Source organism: Pseudorca crassidens, chromosome 2 (genome assembly GCF_039906515.1).
Source record: "Pseudorca crassidens isolate mPseCra1 chromosome 2, mPseCra1.hap1, whole genome shotgun sequence".
In the NCBI taxonomy this organism is placed as follows: Eukaryota; Metazoa; Chordata; class Mammalia; order Artiodactyla; family Delphinidae; genus Pseudorca; species Pseudorca crassidens.
The window spans coordinates 112,775,447-112,795,520 of record NC_090297.1 but is presented as its reverse complement, the minus strand read 5'-3'; the positions used below and the strand labels follow the sequence as shown (position 1 = coordinate 112,795,520).

Below are 20,074 nucleotides of genomic sequence, written 5' to 3'. Positions count from 1 at the left end.
GGAGGTCTGTAGGCATGAAGAGGCGTATAGTTTCTCTGGGGCCTGGCATGGGGGATGTATGTAGGGAATGCATCTAGCAGCACACCAGTAGGGTATGTCTACCTGTGAGAGTGGGGAGGGCTCTGCTTTTCTGCAGCTATACCGCACCACTGGTTGGTGTGCTGTCAGTTCTGGGAGGGTGAAGAATTGACACTGTGGAAGTTTCTAGAGAGCCTTTCCCTTGGGTAGAGGCCTTGAGACCCTATGGAGGCTGACAGAGGGGGAAAAGGTGTGCCAAGCACTGCCCTGAGACCTGGGGAAATCAGGGCATCTGCTTCAGCTCCCTCCTGTCACTGTGGTGGGGAAACGCAGGGCCCTGGGCTTTATCCTATTTCAAAGTGTCCCCCACCTCACAACCATGCAGCAATTATTCATACATTTTCCAGTTTTTGAGGGGAGCACCAGATGAAACCCACTGGCAGGGCTTGCATCTAACCAAGGCAAATAGCATTCAGGCTGGGCTTTGTCTTAGACTATGCAGAGGCAGGACCCTGGGGCAGATAAAACCACCTGGCTGCGTCTGATGGCCAAACACTGGGCCAAACCCAGTGCACCCCTGTTGCTGTAGGATCCCTGGTGATAGGACCCAACCCATATTAGGCAGAGGGACTGGCTCCCGATGTCCAAGTCATAGGATTTTTTAGAAAAGGGGCCCAGAGGAGAGTGGGTGGAGGGATGGGGTAACTCGGCACCAGGAAATAGGACTGCTCCCTGTCAGTCACAGCGGCTCAAATGGGGGTCCGCAGCTCGATCTCAGAGGGCTCCGCCAGCCTTGGAGAATCCGGATCCCGCCTGCGGACCAACGTGTGCCACCGGGAGTTGGGACACGGCATTATTCGCTTCTGATTCTCCCGGCCACATGGGGAACGGGGTCGGGAAAGCCCGCAACCTGAAACCTTGCTTGGAGAATGATTTTTCTCCCTGTGACCCCGGCTCTCCAGACACCCGGAGATGGAACCCGGGTTGGGGGTGCAGGGTTCGCGGTTCAAGGCGCACGGGGTGGGGGAAGGGAGAGAAAGCTTTAGCGAGGGCCTCCAGGGCTAGGTCAAATCTGCAGGTGTTGCCCAGACTAATGCCAGCTGGGATCCCCAGCCTCCCCTACCTGGAACTTTGGTGCTGCGAACAAGTTCAAGAGATATTCTCATTTCTGCACGGCGAAGAAGGAGGCCCAGCCTCGCTCAGACCCTGCATCTCCCAATAGGAGTCCCAAACTTCCAGGATCTTTCCCTCACTGTTTTGGATTGAAAACCAACAAGGGAGGTTCCCGTCCATCCTAAAAGATTAAGATCACAGTCTGGGAGGCACAAAGAATACCCTGATGAGAGAAGGCAGGTAGAGGTGGAATCTCCAGTCATCTGGTTCTTTTTGAGATGTCACCCGATCTCTTTTCCCATCATTGAGCCCTGGACCTGGTGCAATACACCTAGGGCCAAAATGGAAAATGTAGAACCTACAAAAAGAGTGAGGTTGGAGTGCAAAAGCACAAATGGCAATGGATTGGAGATGGCCGGCAGGTCTCGGGGATGCAGCAAAAGGCTGGGAATCAGCACACAGACATAGTAGTTCCTCCCCCACTCACCATTCTCCCGGGGGGAGGGCGCCCCAGTTGCGCACTCCGGCTCAACCTGGGAAGGGGGAGGGGCGGAGCCGGCGGGGGAACGAGGTGGTGACGTCAGGCTCGGGGGAGCCAATCACAGGCTCGCCTGGGGAGGGAGCGTGAAAGGATGAATGAAAAGTCCGGAGCCGGAGCGCGCCCGGGTCAGAGCAGCGGCAGAAGCTACGGAAGGAGCTAGGGAGGTGAGGCCCGCTCTGCCCTGCTCGCCTTGGCTCGGCGGAGGCTGAGATCCCGGCGGGCGCCTCCACCCCGGCGCCCGCTGAGCCCTGGCATCTCGGACCCAGGGCAATGGCATTCCGTGGGCGGGAATCTGCAGGGAGGACCGCGCGGGAGAGCACGGATGGGCACACTAGGCTCGATGTAAGTGGCCTGGCTGGCTCGGGACACGAGGTGGGCTAGAGCCTCGGAATCCTGCGTGCCGGCGCCTCCACCACTAGGGGGGCTGGCCGAGCCCCACACCCTCCTCAGGGCTCCCGGGACCTCCTAGACGATTCCCGTTCCTGATCGGAACTCCCACCAACCCCTAGGGCGCCTCTCGCTTCGGACCCCCGGCCATTTTCACAGCCCTGGGTGATTCTGGACCTCTTTGTACAAAGCCATTTCTCTGGGGGGTCCTGCGGGGCCCGGGACTCGGCTCACCTTCCCGGCCCGCCCTCCGCTTTCTTCCCTCTTCCCCATCTCCTGGGTGCTCTCTCGGATCCCTTCTTGGGTGTGTCTCTGCCTTTTCCTTCTCTCCTAGAGAGACTCGCTTGGTAGTCCCTGGGTCGCCTCCTCCCACCCCCTTTGGGTTGCTAGGATTTCCCTGTTTCCTTCTGGGACACCTCCGGGGTTTTACCCCCAGGATTTCGCTACCCGCTCCCCCTTTTAGTCGGAGGCTTGGATCCAGCCCTTTCCCCTGCATGAGCTCCGCTTCGCTTCCACCGCCCTCGCGAGGTGGAAGCTGTGGTGGGGCCGGCTCCGCGCCTTCCCCCTACGACCCCACACGGAGGCCTGGGCTCCGCTGGAAGCTAAGGTTCGGTCTATCGGATGCGCCTGGATCTCCCAAAGGAGGGCAATGTAGACCCCGTGAGGTTTGGGAGGCCTCTGTCTCGGTCCCTGCAGTCTTCCCGTGTGGCACGAAAAGCCCGAGAGTCCCTCCTCCCAGGGACCAGCGGAACTCTCTCGCTTCTGGCTCGAATGGGGAGCGGGAAACGAGGCGTCGCAAGCTTTGGGGATCCGGGGGCGATTCCCGGACTTCGACACCGTCGGCCGTCGCGTCTTTTTCCACGCCTTTTTCGGTCTCTGTCATGTCTGTGTCCCTGTGTCTCTGAGTCTTTTTCCGTCCTGGACTCTGTTTCTCTCCCCGTCCCCCACCTCTACCAGTGTACCCTTTCCCCAACCCCCATCGGCGGGCGACCAGGATGCTTCGGCGATACAGGCGTCCGCAGCGGCAGCCGAGAGGCTGCGTGGAAGAGGCGGCGACGGCAGCCAGGAGGCGGGGTTGGTTGTTATCTTTGGTTATCTAGCTGTATGAGTGGTGTGGAGTCTTCATAAAGCTAGATAACCGAAAGTAAAAATAACCCCATACACTGCGCGGAGGGGCCCCGGGAAAGCTGGCGGCACGGGCGGGCGGGGGAGGCCTAAGCGAGGGGCTAGAGCTGCGAGGACCCACGGGCCATGGTAGGCGAGAAGAGGACCCGGCGGCCCTCGGGCCTCAAGACCGCAACAGTCGGGGCGACTTTCCACCCTCCAACTTCGGTCCGCGCAGGTAGGAGTCGCGGCCCCATAGCCAGGCTCAAGGCAGTACCTTCCCCCGCCGAGTCGGGGGGTGGAGGGTAGCAAGAAAGGGCGTTGTGGTTACTTCTCGGGATGGGGCCTTTTCTGGCAGTCTGCGGATTGGGTCACTGCCGGGGAAGCTGCTCCAAGGGAGAGATCTGTTGCAATCTTGTTGCAGGGTTATTCCGGACGGTGCCGGGGGTTCCTGGGCCGGGCCTCTCCCGTGGGCGCTGGTGAACAGCTTCCCGCAGGCTATTCACAGCTATTGCTGGGGCGGGAGAGTTTGGGGGAGGTCACCTGAGAAGGCTAGCCTTTGCTTTGATGGGCTCCCTGAAGCCACGTAAGTCTATCCAGCTAGATCGGGAGCCGAGAATGGCAAGGTGGAGATAAGTGGAGGTAGACTGGAAGTACGGGGGGTGGGGGCGGGGTCGCTCAAAAAGAGGACAGGGTGGCTGGGGAACCTCTTTGCCCAGCCTGGGTCCGGGGCGACAGAGTGCAGAGTATTTCTCGGCCTCCTTGTTTTCATATTCTTTCCTCCTTCCTACTCAGGACCCGAATCTGATGTCTTGAAAAGCTTCTCATGCCAGCTTTGTCTTCACTGACTAAAGGGGTTGAGTTGGGGTCTTTCAGGACACCCTACCTCCCCACTCCATCCTCACTGTCTTGGAAATCATCTCCAAGAGCAAATGGCCTCAAGGAGCTCCAACACAAAGGAATTTGTCGCTTGGTATTTATGCTGCTCAGAGAAAGCAAAGAATTAGAGAGATTAATCAGGGCCTTTCCTAAAAGAATCCATTTATCTGGCCTGACCTAAATATTTTAAGCAAAAGGGTGTTTAGGTACAGTTGAGTGGAGGATGGTCTAGTCACTTGGTAGAATAAATGTAACTGTGGCAAAACTAGAAGTGGGCCCCTCTGCATTTATTACTTCTCCCCATCCCGACAACTCCCCCCCATCCCCCCACCCCACCCCACCCCGCATTCCAGAACACAGGGCAGGACAACTGGACAAATGACCTCGTACTGACTCCCTTTGCCTGTGTAAATTTAAAATTTCCTCCCAGGAGCTGATTTTATAGCTACAAGATTATGATTCAATTATATATTACGTGGGAGAAATATTTGGGAATTCAAACTAAAACAATTGGGCTTCAGAGAGTCCAGAGTGCCTATGTCTTCTCCTGGTTTGGAGGAAAGAGAGATTCACGGCCTTTTTGCTTTTTTCAGCTGTTGGAAATCTGGTTTTTTGGAGCGGGGGTGTGCAGCTGGAGACAGGATTAGGAAGAAAGGGAGTGGGTTCGGGGCAGGCACTATTAATCCCTAACACCGCACCGTATTTCCCAGTGACAGCACTCTGCCTAGGTGCCTTCCTTTGATCCTCCAACACTGTGAGGTCGCTGCTGTTAACCGCATTTTACAAACAGGAGCTACGTATTCAAAGGAGTTGCTAATGTCACTCAGTGGTTTCAAATCCAATACTTTCTCTACTTCTCTACTCTACCATGCTTGCCTGAGGGAAGGACTAGAGAGGGTGAGGTCGGTAGACTGAGATGGGAGTGAGCTAAGAAGGGAGGGAATCTGTGCATCAGCGGAGAGGGAAACCCCACTGTGAGATGCAAGGCCTGGTTGTGAGCACGGGCTGACTTTTTTTTTTAACTTTTCATGTAGTTAGCTGGAAATGTGTATTTGGGATCTGCTGAGCAGATCTGCTGATCTGCTCATCCGCAGGAGACTTCAAACCTATATTATTAGCCACACCATTTGGCTTTATGTTATTATTGTTGTAGCCCATTCATGCGTTGGACCACAGGATCTCCGAAGGAGAATAGAGGGCCTGAGGGCACTGGCGGGTTGAGGGTTTACATCCTACAAAACAAGCACCTCAATGGAAAGGGGGAATAGAAGGCAGGAGCGATGTGGGAGTGAGGGTTTTTGTCTGCCTCATGCGTACATACGGTGTGTGGGTGTGTGGATAGGGCTGTCAGGAGAATGATGGGTGACAGTGTTTGTGGGCCGTGTATGTCTGCTTATGAGGGTGAGAAACTGAGTGATGTGTGACCTGGTATGAGATTGGATGTGCGTGATCCATGGTGGGTAGGAAGCTCAGATGTGGGATTAGGGATTCCTGGCTACATATAGCTATAAAGCCACTAGAGGAAGAGACACTCTGGGATCTGGGGGGCTTTACCAAATGCAGACCTCACAGTGACACCACTGAGTCCTGCCTTCTGCCTCCCCCAGCCTTTATACCAGATAGCATTTCCTCCAGCTAAACCCAATAGGAGAACCGACGGAATGGGGATGCGTGGAGGCTGGGTTGAAAGGGGCACAGAGGGGCCTTACCCATTTCTCTTTTGTATCATCACGTTTCTGTGTCCAAGAATTTTTAGTTCTGTTCTTCGGATCTTGCTACATCCACCTATTCCTACTGGAAAACAAATTTTAAGCTAGGTTCTTTACCTATTTCTCTCCTCATCCCTTTATCCCAATACCTTCCCCTATTGAATTATGAGTCCAGGAGTTCAAAGGAAATTTTCTTCTAAATATTTGTCTCAAGTTTTACATTTTCACTCACACCCTCACCCGGGGCCAAAATTTTCCCAATCCGGGCATCAAAAAAGATTTTGTTGAAAGGTCCTTACAATAACAGGAATCAACACAATCAGAAAGGCTAGGGAATGAAAGAGAATGAGCAAATGTAACTGAACCAAGGTCTATGTTTAGGTGCCATTATTAACCAGCCTCAGATCAGATATTTGTACAGCGGGGGTAAGCATTTATATCCTCAGGGTTGTTACATGGAGCAAATGAAGAATTCTATATAAAAGATCTTATATGTTATGATACCCACAGGTAAAGAGGAATTCTTAGATTGCAGAGTAGCTAAAGGCTACAGTTTGAAATGACTGTTGGAAAGCATGTGATTGATCTCAGAGTGCCAAAGGACAGCTTTTTGGCACATTCTCGACTGAGGATCTCAAAACACTTAAACTTGAGAAAATTCCTCCTCCTTTTCAGCTTTGGAGTTGAGGAGGGACTCTTGGGACCTGAGGAAGCAGTGTCTGAAGCCTGGGGAGAGGAGGAACAGACCCCGGGAAGCCCGTTAAGGGAAGTGGCTGGAGTCCACGTGGCAGAATGACCATTGTATTTTTTTCTCCTTAATGGATCTTACCATGTATTGGTAAGAGTACTTAAGATTGGTAAACTGACTTATGTAGATAAAGAGCTATGGCTGTGTAAATGATAATTCCAAATTTATTCTATTAAGCTTCTGGAGTTACTAAAAAGAGTTTATTAAATTAAAGGACCAGTTAGGTAGTGGGTATAATTAACGAACCAAAGAGAGTTCTGTCTATCAGTATGCAGACTTTTCTTCATCGTTGAAAGACTTTAAGAAGGGGTGTTTTCGGGGACTTCCCTGGCGGTCCAGTGGTTAAGACTCCGTGCTTCCAATGCAGGGGGTGCAGATTCAATCCTTGATCTGGGAATTAAGATCCCACATGCTGCGTAGTGCAGCCAGAAAAGAAAAAGGGGGAGGAGGTGTTTTCTGTCTTCTTGTCTCCCAACCCCCCACCTTCCCAACCACTGACTCTTTTTTTTTTTTTTTTAAATATTTATTTATTTATTTGGTTGTTCCGGGTCTTAGTTGCTGCATGTGGGCTCCTTAGTTGTGGCATAAGAACTGTTAGTGGCGGCATGCATGTGGGATCTAGTTCCCTGGCCAGGGATCGAACCCGGGCCCCCTGCATTGGGAGTGTGGAGCCTTAGCCACTGTGCCACCAGGGAAGTCCCCCAACTGCTGACTCTTGATTCCCAAGGGTGATAACTCACCAGAGAGCACAGGCCCCTCTGCATTCTTCCACATCTGGAAGTCCTTCTGAGGCCTGTACTTCCCAAGGTTTGGGAGTTGGAATACTGATATTTACTTCTTCACCTCCTTTCCACAGTGATGTTCTGGGGACCTTTGACCTTTCCATCTTCCTTCCTTTGCTATTGAGACCTCAGAGATCTTGAGTGGTTAGAACACTGTCTCATTCGGAGGCAGGGTGTACCAACTTCCTTAGCTGTTAAATGAGTTTAGGTTAATGCTTTAAAATCATTGGAGGGAAAGAGTAGACGAAACCATAGAAACATTCTCAGAACTTTGAGGAGAATGAGGAACAGGGCTGTGGAAGGTAAGTGTGGGCCAGGGCATATTTAGATAGGAGAGAGGTAAGAGAAAAAGGGGAACCCTTCCTTGCCACCCAGGCTCTCCCAGGGCTCAGAATGACACCCCCCCTCCTCTTGCCCTAATCCCCCCATTAAGGCTGCTCTGAGTTTGTTATGACAGCGGCTGAAGGCAGCTGAATTGCTGTTTGCTGTGTCTGCTAATTGGACTGAAGGGTTGGAATCTGGACACTGAAAGAGACCATTGTTGCTGTTTACCTTCCACAACTGCCTCCCTGGGGACCTTCTGGGTGAAGGAGAACAGCACGCCCTCAGGGTCATTGCACCCATTCCCTGTCTCTGCACAAGGGACTGGGGAGGGGGGAAAGTTCATCTCATTGCCTTGGAATGGTTTGAGCTCCCACAGCACAGAAGAGACAGGCCCAACACCTGGGTCGGTCTCCAGGCCAGGCTTGGGGCCACTGGGGACTCCTAGGAGAGGGGAGGTTATATGTTTGTCCTTCTCCTCCCCCTTCATTCCCTTCTCCAGGGGGCCTAGCATTGCCCCTTCCTCCAGCTGCTCAGGCTTAACCCCTGAAATTTTTCTTATTTGCTTTCTTCCAGACCAGGGATTCTCAACTTGGTTATGCACTAAAATCACCTAGGAAACTTTTTTAAAAAATACCGATATTTGGGTCCAGTGTATCCCAGAGTGCCTGAGAATGAGGCCTAGGCATCAGTATCATTTAAAAGGCCCGTTGGTGTTTCTAAATGTGCATTTAAGGTTAAGAACCACTGATATAGGCTCATCTCTCTGCCTGGGAAACACGCAAACACACACACACACACACACCTGTGCCCATGCAAGCAGGCACACACACACCCTTTCCTACTTTCCCTACCTTTCTATTACCCCCACACACAAGCTCCTAAGAGCCATAATACTATCAGGCAGATTGTGTATCTTCCTCATCTTTATTACTAGATTCCTCGTAGGAGTCTTAGAATTTAGGATGGAATTTCGAAGTCTGTAACCTGTCCACTACTTCAGCCTGAGCTCTACCCCAAGGGCAGAAACTATGACTCCATCTCCATGTGGATTTCCAAGTAGGATCCAGATGAGGACCGATCTAATCCGGGACACTTAAATCATTAGGGATGAAGGAGTGTGAGTTTCAGAGTTTCATTGACTCTTGATGTCTTCCTCCCCCAAAGTAGTATTGGCTATTTGGAGATCTTCAGGGAGGAGAAACTGTCTTCAGAAATACATCTGCCCCTTTCCTTGCTGTTTCCAAATGTTTCTGCTTCTTCTCTTCCCTTTAGCTTCTCGTCTGGGGTGGGTGGGTGGGATCTCCACCACCCTCCCGCCCTCTTTCCTCCACAAGGGCACCAGAGCCGTATCCAGCACCACGGACAGCTCCCAGGCGGTGAGTGCGGTGGCTGTGCTGACCCCCTTCGGGAGGGTTAGGAGGGGATCCTGTCTGCACGGTTATATAGCAAAGACTCTAGAATTTTTAATTTGGGGGAGTTGTTCGCAGGCAGCTGTTGAGTCTCAGGGAGAGGAAAAGGCTGAGGGCAGTTGCCATTCCGTCTCCAGGAAACTGGGTTTGTCCACTTTGGGGAGTCTGAATGAGAGGGCTCCAGCAGTAGGGAGGTTGAGGGTTAAATTTCAGGAAGAATTTAACCTAAGCTCACGTAAGGTACAGAGTGTATGGGTCAGGCAGAGCCTTAGATAGCATCAGCTCTATAGCCCTCATTTTACAGATTCCCAAGAGAGTGCAAGAGGTATGACCAAGGTCACTCAGCTGGTTAGTGGAAAGGCCAAGATCCAGGCTCCCGGTCTCCAGCCTGGCCCTCTTGTTGTGTCTGATACCTCCTTAAGGAGTCTCCCTGCCTGCGTTGGGTGGAGCAGCCCTATTGCAGGTAGGTATAGTTCACAGGTTGCCCCCATACAAAAGACAGGATTCATGTCCAGACATGTGAGGTGTGTCCACACAAGCCAGGAAGAAATGGAACTGACTGCTCTCTGTCTGAGAAGGCTGGGAAGGGAGGCCTCAGAGAGAAGCACAGAGGAAGGCATACCTAGCAGTAGCTGGTAAGCCCATGGGAGACAAGGCAAGGGGGCAACAACCTGCCAGGGCAAAGAGGCCAGTGGATGGCCACAAGGAGTCTCCAGAGGCCGGCAAGAGTCACGCAAACTGGAATGGGGCCTGGGAAAGGCCCTTCTGTGTGCCCAGTCCTGCTCCCCCAACACCACAAGCCTGGAAACAAAGGGACCATTCTTTCTAGGATTTGATGCCGCCATCTCCGGCTGGCAGTGCCAGGTGGTGGGGGCATCAGGGGGTGTCAATCCATTATCCCTCCCAACTCTCTAGGTCCTCTGGGGCTGGATGTTGGGGAGGTGGGTGTTCCATGCTATGTTGCCATGGCAACCACCCCAACCCCCACCTTCCAAAGCACAAAGAGAGACAGCTTGCACCCCCCACCCCCCCCACCCAGGAAGAACCTGGGTCTGGTTGGGAATCTTCCCTTGGGAATCCTCCTTTCTGATGCACAAGCCATGGCATGCATAAGCATCACCCTCTTTTCAGCTGAAGGTTCAGCCATCAGCAGACCATACAGGCAGGGAGGCTGGTACATCCAGAGTCTCTGGGCAAGGTTGTATAAGTGAGTCCCTTGTACTTAACCCTGTCTCCTCCCAAGCTCTCCTGTCCCTCACCTATAGCCAAGGCCATCCTAGGCCTTCTCAGCTGAAGCAACGGTGCCTTCCCCTACTCTTTCCCAGAAGTGAAGGACACCTCACTACCCCCAGCAAGCCCCCAGGCTGTGGGAACAGAGAAGATGGGGTCATTCCTGCCACCCTCCATCTGTACCCTCCGCCATTACTCATTAGGCATTCTGCCCCCTCCTTCCGCTTGTTAAGCCTGATTTGCATACATTTGCATAATACAACTCATTTGCATTCCAGGAGGCTCTTGGTAGGAGCCAGGAAAAATGGGGAGGGGGGTTGGAGAAGAGAGAAAAGGGGAGAGATTTTGTTTTCATCAAAGTGTATGTGTTGGAGGGGGAGGTGGCAGGAAGAAGACAGAAATAAAAACTCACACTACTTTCTTTCTTCCCTTCTGCCCTCCCTCCCTATGCTAGACTCAAATGCCAAAGAGAGATGCCAAGGGGCCGGCTTTTCTGTCCTTTTTTGTCTTGCTTCCTCCGGCCTTGGCTCCCTACCCTGGCCCCCCACCTTGTTGGGCTCAGGCTTCAGAAAGAAAGGGGCAAGGGTAGGAGGCAAGCTGTGGGAACGGAAGCAGAGGGAGAGAGGGAGGCCACCATCTTAGGTAGCTGGCGCCTATAAAATGGCCGCCTCTGACAGGTGTGGGCTGAGAGCCAGCCTTGGTTGGTGGACAGGGAGGGAGGTGAGACCATAAGAAGGACTTTCCGGCTGACCAGGAACATTGTTGGATCTTCCTACTAGTGGAATTGCGAGAAGAGGATGGGGAGAGAAGGAAGGAGGGAGAGATGAGGGATGGCAGCCCCAGAAGAGACATGAACCTCACATACGATCAGAGGTGGTAGACAGGCCTCTGTGTTGAGTTTAGTTCCAGACCCCTCATGGGTGCCAGTGGTTAGAGAAATTGGAGGACTGTGAAGAGTGTAAAAAAAAAATACAGGAAGAATCAGAACTGGGAGTATCAGCAGGAAAAGGAGGGGGAGAGGGTAAGGTGTGGGCAGGCAGGATTATCTGTCAGTTTGAGGGTTTCTCTGGGGTCTGTGAAGGGCTCCTCGCTATGTACTTGAGGTGAAGTTCCAAATCTTCTCTCCTCAGCCCATCAGTCTGGCTTCCACCTTCATAACTGGTGAAACCTGTGCCCTCTCCAGCCTCTCACACAGACTCTTCAATGGACCAAATGGCCCTTGCTCAAGCCTGGTGACTCTGTGGAACATTTCCTACTGATATCCATTTCATACTGATGTCTTCTCCTTTGGCCTTTGGTTCTTCTGTTATATCCCTGATTATTCATTCTGGGTTCTAGTCATTCAGTCCTCTGGGTAGATCAGTTCTCCAGTCAGAATTGTTTCCCAAAGTTCTGCTATCAGCTCTTTTTTTTCCTTTCCACTCATGCTCTTTCACTTTTATCATTTCAACCATCATTTGGAATTATAAACGCTCACTCATTTCTCTAAACTCCAGATTTGCACCCTAACTACTGCGGTCCTGTCATTAGCTCCCAGATCAGACTGGAGTGGTGCATCTGATTGGCTAAGCCTGGACCTCATGACCAGGCCCTAGCTGCAAGGAAACCAGGGAAAGTACCTGTGCTTTTGGCTTCTGTAGTGGCTTATAAATACAACCTCCCTCCAAAACTCATGAGATGGCCATTCCCCAAACACAGGGAGGGCACTCAGATGCTTACCCACTCAGCATTGTGCTTTGAGTCTTGAGCTACATTCCTGCTTCCCCACCTCTATCAATAGCATCATTAAACTTCTAGGTCCTCAGGTGCAAATCCTGAGCATTATCCTGGATTTGCCTTCTTCCTTTCCCCTCCATCCAGACCAGTCACATCAGAACCCATCACTTCGTCCTCAGTAGCGCTTCTCACATCCCTGCCTTCCTTCCCCTTACCCATATCTCCATGTCAGCTCATTCACTGAACAGGCATTTATTGGGTGCCTCCTGTGTGCCAGATGCTATGTTGAAGAGGAAGGTGAAAGCTGCTTTGAGGGCCTAGCAGCCTGGTGGGGGAGGCAGACACGAATAATTACAAGACAGTGTAAAGGCTGCTGTCCTGAAGACCTATACAAGGTGCCGTGGCCGCATGGGGGCCGGAGCCCTGGGACACCTTAGGTGAGTTAAGGAAGGCTTCCTGGAGGGAGCCAAAAGATAAGTGATAAAATAAAGGGGATAAAAGTGATCAAAGTTAAGCAGGGGCTAACAGTCTAAGGCGTCTGACGAAGTGCGTGGTGGAGAGTGGACAGCGTACGTGAAGGCAAGGAGGTAGGGAAGAGCGTGTTGTGTCAGGCGACTAGCGTGTCCCTCGGAGGGAGTCTGACTGGGAGGAGATGGGAAATGGAGGCAGAAGTTCGGTTATTAGGAGCCTTATGTGCTTCAGCAGGGAGACTGGATTTGATGGGGGTACTGGGCAGTTAGCTGACAGCCTCAGAGGTGCTGAGTGCAGAGTATGGCTCGGGGACAGCACATAACCACCCCCAGGATGAAAGGAAACCCGAATCTAGCTGCCCACTGAGCCCAGCACCAACCAGATACTTACCTGGCTCTTGGCTGGTTCTGAACAAAGAGAGGAATGTGAAAGGAGTGGGAGCCACCTGAAGAAGGGTCTCTGCCTCTCCCCCTCTAGAATCACCCTCACTCCTCTAGGCCACACACACCTGCACGGTCGGGCAGGCTCAGAGGAGCTCCCTGGGAAGAGACGTGGAGAAGCCAAGGTTGGTCCCCAGCACAGTGAGTGCCCTGAGGTCAGGACAGGAGATAGACCTCTGGGGACTGGAGTGAAGAACAGAGAAGTTCAGTCCTGGAAACTTCCTGGAGGAGGGAGTGGGAGAAGGGGTAAGGGAGGGTCCAGGGGTGGGCCAAGGCTCTGAGGAGATTCTTCCTAGAGAAGGGGTGAGAGGCTGGAGAGACAGCTGAGGAGATGACGATGCCACTGCCGGCCACTAGGGTGGAATGTAAGTGGGTGTGCCGCCTACCGCCCCTCCCCCAGGCGCAGCCTCTGCACAAAGACCTCTCTGTGAGTAGCTGTGGAAGTGGCCATGTCAGGTGCGGGGGCTTAGCTCCCAGGGCCCACTGGGAGTGGGCTGGAATGGGGTTGGAGGAGGGGAGGGTGAGGGGTGGCCTCAAGCTTTAGCCAGGTCCTGGCAGGAAACAGAAGCTGAGATTTGGCCAGGTCTCACAGTGAGGCCATCCATGGTAGAGCCGTTCCCAGGACAGGCTCCTCTCCAGCACCAAGGCTCTGCCCCTGCTCCCTCCCCATGTCTTTCCAGGTGTATCTCCGATCCTGCCAGGCCTGTCTAGCCTCCCTTCCCCAACTGTACATGCCCTCCCGTAGTACCTCTGTGGCTGGCCCCGCCCGGAGCCTCTCTCTTCTTCCAGCATAAGAGTCCCCTCCAGCTCTGCACAGAGCTCCCTGTCCAGGGAGGGCTATGTTGGGATCAAGACTGACCAGAGCCCAGAAAGGAGTCCAAGGTCCCCTCGGTCTCCACACCGAGGGGAGGTTTCTCTCCTTGCCTGGCCTCAGTGTCACTTATGCTAATTGGCAGTGTGGGTAGACCTTCTCCCCTACCTCCAACCCTCCGTTGGGTACACCGTCCCTGCTAATAAAAGTTTGGATTTGGGGCACTGGAAGCGGTAGAATGACAGTGGACACACCTCAGCTGGCAGGTTGCTCACAGATTTGATAGAGGGGCTCCGGCCATAGGAAGAACAACAAAAGAAGGAGGTTTTGGTTTTCGACTCTGGAATAGGACAGGCTGGTCAAGGTACAAATTCTATCTTCCCTCCCTTACTAGCTGGGTGGCGTTAGGCAAGTCACTTAACGTCTTTGGATCCCAACTTCCTTCCACGGTTATCCTGAGGATCAAATATGTCGGTGTGGATGAAAGCCTGTGTGCAGATGTCCAGTGCCCATTCTAAATGCTGAGGGACACAGAGTTAGAGGGGCCACGATAGGCAGATGGGGACAATCCAGGAAGGCTTCCAGAGTTTGGAAATGAGGGAGTGGGTTGCTGGGGAGGAGAGTGAAGGGACTCTGGGTGCAGAACGTGGTGAAGCCCTGTCTGGGAAGCGTGGCTGGGCTCCGTGGACTGGCTGGAGCTCTCTGGTCTCAGGCAGGTGAGCATCTTGCTGAGACAGGTTTGGGAGGCACTTGTTTTTAACAGCTATGTGGTGAAATGGACTCCATGACCACGGCTTCCTTCGTCCTTCTCAGGAAGAACTTCTCACTGGCCCTGTGTGAATACTGTCCAGCCATTCCGGGAAGAGAGGAGGGGTGGAGGGAAGCTCGATTTCCCTTCATTGTCCTAACCCACTCTGCTCCCTCGTCTCAATGCTCTCCAGAGGGAACCTTAGCCAGACATTGTGACCCTCCACTGAATGAGGACAAAATGGTACCTCCAAGCCTTGCCACTTAGGACCCTCCCAAGTCCCTGATTTTAAGGTTCCTCAGCACTGTCAGGAGTGAGCTAAATTCAGACCAGTTTAGACCTCTTGGCTGGTGGGCCAGGGAGACTTTGAGAAGGAGGGTCTTTTGTCTCTGAGCAGTCATCCCTTGTTGTACAAGCAAGAGTCTCGAGGAGGAATCCCCACAGATAGCAATGGAGCCTTTAGGCCTGGAGGGAAGGGACAGGCTGAGGCTGGCATATGGAGGGAGAGCCCTGGGCACAGGGTCATGAGCTTCACCCAGCTGGGGCTACCTTCTGCTGGGTTTGTCCATCTGGCACCAGCTGGCTTCCCGGCACTGCCCCCGCAACCAACCAGACTCCTTCTTCTGCTGTTACCATGGCAATTGGCTGCCATCTTGTACTTGGGGCACTATCTCATATCTGGATTTTCCCATGGGGCTCCTGGAGGATGGGAGATAGGTCTCCAGGGGATTTATCTCTCCTCTTGATAGCCACCCAATAAAAAATCATATTAATATATGATTTTTTAAAATAGCCAAAACGAAGGCTTACTATATGTCAGGCTCTGCTAAATACTCTCTAATATGTTAGTTAACATGGCTAAGAAAGCATTAATGAGACAAAATTTAAGGGGTTCCCACTCAGTTTCCTGTTTCTTTGACAGACTTTTCCTCTCTCCAACCAGGAAATTCCATGATCTTGCTTACTGCTGTCTTGGGAAGTCCTTTCCAGTGTCTAACCAAGATCTGTACTGCTGAAGTACCAGTTCTTTGACCCTTGGCTTGACATGGCTAATTGGAGAGGTAAGGAAGGAACTGCCACCCAGCTTTAGTCACTTTATTGAGCTTCCCGGACTCCAGCTGTTGGGATAGGGAAACTGAGACTTGGCCAGATTGGTGAGGGGCCCAAGTGCCCCTTAAAGACTTGGAGGTCCCAAGTCTAAAACCTTTTGTTTAGAGAAGTGGAGTCAGTGTCACAAATGCTTTGAAATTTCCCTTCCTTGCCCCCATCCCCACCCAAAGAGAGAGGCAGGAGCCAGAGACCATTGGCAAGTGATAGTCTTCTAGCTCGGGTGCAGTGGGGGTGGAAGGCAGTCTCCCCCTCCAGCCACTGGGGACATTCCAGCAGGGTCCCTGAGAGATCCCGGGAGGGTAAGAATTCCCTCCTTCTGTAGCTCAAGCAGAAGGCTGAGAATTGTCACCTTGAGCTAGAGGGGCACCTATAAGGGGCACTGAGCAGGGGCCAGCTTTGCAAGGGAATCCTGAATGAGGAGCAGGTGGAGAGAGAAAGAAGGCCATTCTCAACTGAGGAAGGGTGGGCTGGCAGGGAGGGGCTAGGGATAATTTACGATATCACTGTTCTCCGCCCTGCTTTCCCAGCCCCCACCCTCTTCCCAGCCCCCTGCTACTGTACGGTTGCTAGGAGATGCTCCCTCTGTCTGGAGCTGGGAGGGTGTAACAGGCGGAGACTGTTCCATCTGGACTCCTCCTCCCCCACCCAGAGGAGGGCCCTGTGCTGGGCTTCATCTACCACCCCTTCCCAGGCCCTGACAGACACCAGTTTCCTCTGCTGTTCCCCTAAATCCAGCCAGCCTGGGGCTAGCAGGGTTCCCAGACAGGCTGAGGATCTGGAGCAAGGAGGGGAAAGAGAGCTGTGGAGGGAGATGCTAACAGACTTAGCGGGCACTGAGGGGCAGCTGGCTCACCTCCGGGCCTCTGGGAGCCAGCCCAGGCTGGGAATAGGGCCAGAGGGCGTCAGGGACACAGGCCTCGAGGAGCCCAGGTTTGAGGGAGACTGAGTCCCTACCTTTGGGGAGCTTCCAGTTTGATTGGTGAGGCAGACCTCTCATCCCCACCCCTCCATAGTATGGTCAAGGTCAAGGTTAGGGACTGGCAAAGGTGGGGTTGGGGGCAGGGCAGGGAAGGAGGAGGTGGGACAGGGAGGAAGGAGGCAAGTCTGGAAAGTCTGAGAGTCTAGGTAGGAGGAAGGTGACACTGATCTGAGCAGAGATGGGCAGCGCAGCGGTGTGGCCTAGAATTTCAGAAAGAATTTCTTTCTGAAATTCTCTTCTCAGTTTTTTTTTTTTTTTTTTTTTTTTGCGGTACGCGGGCCTCTCACTGTCGCGCCTCCCCCGCCGCGGAGCACAGGCTCCGGACGCGCAGGCTCGGTGGCCACGGCTCACGGGCCCAGCCGCTCCGCAGCATGTGGGATCTTCCCAGACCGGGGCACGAACCCGCGTCCCCTGCATCGGCAGGCGGACTCTCAACCACTGCGCCACCAGGGAAGCCCATCTTCTCAGATTTTAAAGCTGTTGGAGAAGTCGGGTGAGGAGAACTCTGGGGGCTCCCCACTCCGGGTGGGGCAGGAAGGGAATGCTGTGCCCACAGCTGTGCCTCTGACCCCTGATTTCTGTGCAGCCCCTATTGGTTTTATTCTTTCCTAGGCACAGCTTCCCTCCACCCCAGGAAGGAAGGGACTGACCTTGATCTGGCACCCACTTGCTTGTGTAAGCCCTTTCCTAGCCATTGTCTCAGTTAATCTTCCAATGGTCCTGAAAACTGGTGATACTGTCCCCACTTTACAAAGGCATAATCAGAGCCCCAAGTCACAGGACTAGTAAGTTGGGCTGGGCTTCAAATGGGACTTGGTGGCTCCCACAGCATATGCTGTCTCCCTCCCCTGTGCTGACTTCCTGCAGAACGTGTTCCAAACACAGTCGGAGGGACTGAGAGGAGAGACGGCCAGATGGGGGGGAGGCCTTCTCTGCGTGTTCTCAGGGGAGGAAGGGGCGCTCCTTCTCAGGTGCAGGAGTGAAGTCTGAGGAATGCTGAAACAGTCCTTGCAGGTTAAAGACAGGACTGGGGAAGAGGCCACGAGAGCTGTAGAAGTCAACAAAATCTTCCCGGGTTTGTCCCGAGCCAAGGAAATATGCTTTCTGTCTTCCTGAAGCAAGTGCCCTGGGCCACTGCCTAGCCTCTCACCTGTTTGGGATCTGAGCTCCTGCCCTGGGCATGCCCTCTCTGCCTCCGCCTCCACACACACAACCCCTGCCATGGCCCTGCGTAGAGCACCTAGAAGACGCTCCTAGATTCATCCATTGTCATGGTGGCCCCCTCTTACATGGAGCCCTCCCTGGTCTCTCGCGTTTCCTGGCCACTGGACACGTGCCCTCTGCCTCCTGCTAAGGTCTCCATCCAAAGAGAACCTTTTTCAATCTTGACATTTTTTTTCTCTTCAGACCAAAAAGAAGAACCTACTTCACCCAGCTGGCTTGGGTTCCCTCTGAGAAGCCGTCCTGATTGACTGAAAGATAAGGCTAAACTCTAGCAAGTTGAAGAGCTCTTTCAAGAAGCCTTTGAGCCAGAGAGAAGTGGGGAGGCCCTAGCCTCCAGCCTGGGCAGCCCACTGTATACCTGGGGCCACCTGGGATAACACTTTGCTTCACCATTGCTCCCGGGTCTACAAGCTGTCCATCCCACCCGTCCTGGTTTCTCCTGTGTTGTCTGAGCTGAGATTCCTCTGAGATGGAAGTCCCATCTCCTGTCTAATAAAGACTCTTGAATACTGACCAACAGTACTAGTGGTAGTGGATGTACCTGGGCAGGGGAGGGGCTGAATGAGAGGAGGGCAGTACCGGGCTCCCTCTAAGAGACCAATGCTATAAAAGCCACCATTGCAACAAAAGGGGGAAGCCTCACTAAGACAGAACTCCCATCTGTGGGGGATGGGTTGGGGAGGAAAGATCTCCTTGGCTCCTCCCACCTCTCTGAGCCATCCCAAGGCCCCTGGGAACACCATCCATGATCTGGTCAGTCCCAACTCAGAGCAGTGGGCTGACGCTCCCAGCCAAGGAGGCCCCTAGGTACCACCCCAAGGGCCAAGAGGATGGGAGAGGGTGGGGTTGCTCCCCCAGAGTGCCTGTGTGGGAGGTCACTGGATGGCCCTCTGTCTCAGCCACCAAGGGACACATCCTTAGAAATGTCCTCCAGGGTTTGAACAGACCAGAGATAAAGAGCATCCCTGCTTCACGGGGCCACCCACTCCTGCTTCCTCTCTGTCCACCCTCAGTAGAGGCAGAAGGGGATGAATATGCTTAACAAAAGGGATTCAGGTTACACAGCAGGTAGGACTTCCCAACAATACCTGGGAGGGAACCTGAGGGAGCAGGGGAACCACAGCAAGAAGGAACTGTGCTCTTGGCCTCATTTGCCCCATAACACACCTGCATAAAACATGCTCCCCCAAAAGATAGCACCCCCCCCCCCAATCTCTAGAGAGTTCCTGCTGGAAAGTGTTAGCAGAGTCCAGAGTGCCAGCTTCTTTTAAGCCTTCTACCACTCCCTAAAAAGTCCTTCCTCCCATCTAACAACAATCCCTCCATGGAACTATAGCTGGAATCCTGGGATTTTTCTAAATAAAAAGGCTTGAGATAATACACATGGTTCAATTCCAACAGCACAAGAGGGAAAGTATGCCTCTTACCCTCCCCTGTTCCCAGCCACCCACCTCCTCTCCCAAGAGGCAACCACTGGTGCCTATGTCCTCCCTGAGATACTCTGCGCATCCAAGCACGTATGTCTACGCACCCCTCCCCTTCCGTTTAAACACTGACCACAGCAGTTTTAGCTCCTCTAGACCAGGGCTCCTAGCCTCAGGTCAAGATGAACCACAGGGGGATCCTTGCATCTGCTGAAATTGCATACAGAATGCTGGCTAGGCACCTGGGCATGATTTCCAGGAAGAAGGAACGCAGTAAGAGCCACCTGTTCTAGCCCAGCTCCTCATTTTACAGAGGAAACTGAGGCCAGAGAGGGGAAGGGCTGTGTCCCGGGTCCTCAGCATGGTGGAGGCCCATGAGGAGAATTCCAAGCTCCCCTAACCTACATTCCAAGGAGCCCCAGGACCCCCCACAAGGACAGGGTCTAGGAGGGCTGATTGAGGCCAAGGATGCGCCCAGGAAAAGGCAGTTCCATTTGTATCACAATCTGGCATATTTAAGGGGCGGAGCCTGGGCTCACCAGGTCAGGCAAGTGCTTCTGAAGTTCCCAGACCTACTTTCAGGATCCTTCCAACTGCGCAGCCTTGCAAGGACCCATTGCAGCCCTGGGGTCAGCCCCCAGAGGAGGAGGAGGGGGTGAATGGAGACCAGGTCTGGCCTGGGTTCAGCAAGAAGGAAGTTGCCCAGGTCTGCCCTCCCCCTCCCCCTGCTTTTGTTTGGACCCTGGAGCCTCAGCATCAACCTTCTATGGCTTCCTTACCCTCTGGGTTTTGGGGGGCCTGGGCAGGGAAAAGCAGCCCTCTGCCTCCATTAGCGGCCTGGCCTCCTGGCTTGGAAGGGAGGCTCCTGGTGAAGGAGCTGGGGCGGCACGAGGAGGTGGGAGGAAGG

The 20,074-nt window shown here is 53.4% G+C and overlaps 1 long non-coding RNA gene across 1 annotated transcript; it reads right to left on the bottom strand.

Annotated features, from left to right (window-relative positions):
* Window positions 1-5,518: 5,518 nt before the first annotated feature.
* Window positions 5,519-8,882, bottom strand: LOC137219504 (uncharacterized). The gene is made up of 2 exons (XR_010941152.1): window positions 7,240-8,882; window positions 5,519-5,836 (listed from the first exon to the last, which is right to left on the bottom strand). It is a non-coding gene; the product is annotated as an uncharacterized lncRNA (long non-coding RNA).
* Between the last annotated feature and the right edge of the window lie 11,192 nt (window positions 8,883-20,074).